Below are 1,826 nucleotides of genomic sequence, written 5' to 3'. Positions count from 1 at the left end.
CCCAACACGCTTGATCCCATTTGGCCGGACACACTTTCCTGGGTCATGCCCGGCCGCGGAAGATCAACACGTCGCAGCCCCACCTAGGCAAAACAGAGAGGCCAGCACGCCGGTCTAAACCTAAGCGCACAGGGGTCTGGGCCCATCACCCATAGCACACCTGCACGTTGCGAGGGCGGCCGAAAGCAGACCTAGCCTAGTGGCGTTCCAGTCCAATTCGGCGCGCGCCGCTCCGTCGCTGACGTCTGAAGTGCTTCGGCTGATACCACGACGTCGGGATACCCATAACTACTCCCGCGTAGATGGTTAGTGCGTATAGGCTCGTAGCCGACTCAGATCAAATACCAAGATCTCGTTAAGCGTGTTAAGTATCCGCGAACGCCGAACAGGGCCAGGCCCACCTGTCTCCCAGGTGGTCTCAACCTGCCCTGTCGCTCCGCCACAAGTAACAGTCCGGGGCCGTCGGGAACCCAGGCCCACCTCTACCGGGGTGGAGCCACCTGTCCTTTCAGCCCCCAACTCCGAACAGTATGATAGGTAATGTAACAGTGTAAAGTATATAGTATATGCCCGTGATCACCTCCCGAAGTGATCACAGCCCAGTAGTATAGCATGGCAGACGGACAAGAGTGTAGGGCCACTGATGGAACACTAGCATCCTATACTAAGCATTTAGGATTGCGGGTAAGGTATCAATGACTGTAGCAGCAATGACAGGCTATGCATCAGAATAGGATTAACGGAAAGCAGTAACATGCTACACTACTCTAATGCAAGCAGTATAGAGAAGAGTAGGCGATATCTGGTGATCAAAGGGGGGCTTGCCTGGTTGCTCTGGCAAGAGAGAGGGGTCGTCAACTCCGTAGTCGAACTGGGCAGCAGCAGCGTCGGTCTTGTAGTCTACCGGAGAGAAGAGGGGGAAGAAACAATGAATACAATGCAAACAAATGCATATCGATGCATGACATGACAAGTAACGATGCTAGGTGCGCCCAATCGCGGTAGTAGGTGATACCGACGAAGGGGGGAAACATCCGGGAAAGTATTCCCGGTGTTTCGCGTTTTCGGACAGATGAACCGGAGGGGAAAAGTTGCAAGTTCGATAGGTTAGGGGTGTGTGGCGGACGAACGGACTGCGTATCCGGAATCGTCTCGTCGTTCTGAGCATCTTTCATGTAGAAAGTATTTTCATCCGAGTTACGGATTAAAAGATATGATTTTCTAAAGATTATATTAATTTCTGGAATTTAACTAATTAATTATTTAATTCGAAAATGAATTTATGACGTCAGCATGACATCAGAGTGATGTCAGCAGGTCAACGTTGACCATTGACCTGGTCAACCTGACGTGTGGGTCCAGTGGGACCCACCTGTCATACTCTGTTTAGTTTAATTACAGATTAGTTAATTTAATTAGTGATTAGGTTAATCTAATCAGGATTAATTAACTTAATTAATTACTTAATTAATTAATTAATTAATATTTTAATTATTTTAGTTGTTATTTATTTATTTAATATATTTATTTTTATTTTATTATTATTATTATTATTATTATTATTATTTTTAATTCCTTTTTTTTATAAAACGTTATGGGGCGTGGGCCCCGGCTGTCATAGGCCCTAGGGGCCATAGTGGGTTTGGGTGCTGCGGGCGCCGCAGGTGCGGGCGCGGACGTTCGGGCGGCTGGCCCCGGGCATGGGCGCGAGCACCCGAGTGGGTGAACCCGGGGCGTAGGTGGAGGTCACCAGGGCGCGGTGGGGCGAGGCCGTGGCCTCGGCAAGGCTCGCCAGCCGACCGCGGCGAGCGAAGGCAGACACAGGG

This window comes from Triticum dicoccoides, unplaced genomic scaffold (assembly GCF_002162155.2).
Source record: "Triticum dicoccoides isolate Atlit2015 ecotype Zavitan unplaced genomic scaffold, WEW_v2.0 scaffold19820, whole genome shotgun sequence".
NCBI lineage: Eukaryota > Viridiplantae > Streptophyta > Magnoliopsida > Poales > Poaceae > Triticum > Triticum dicoccoides.
This window is presented reverse-complemented; position numbering follows the sequence as displayed.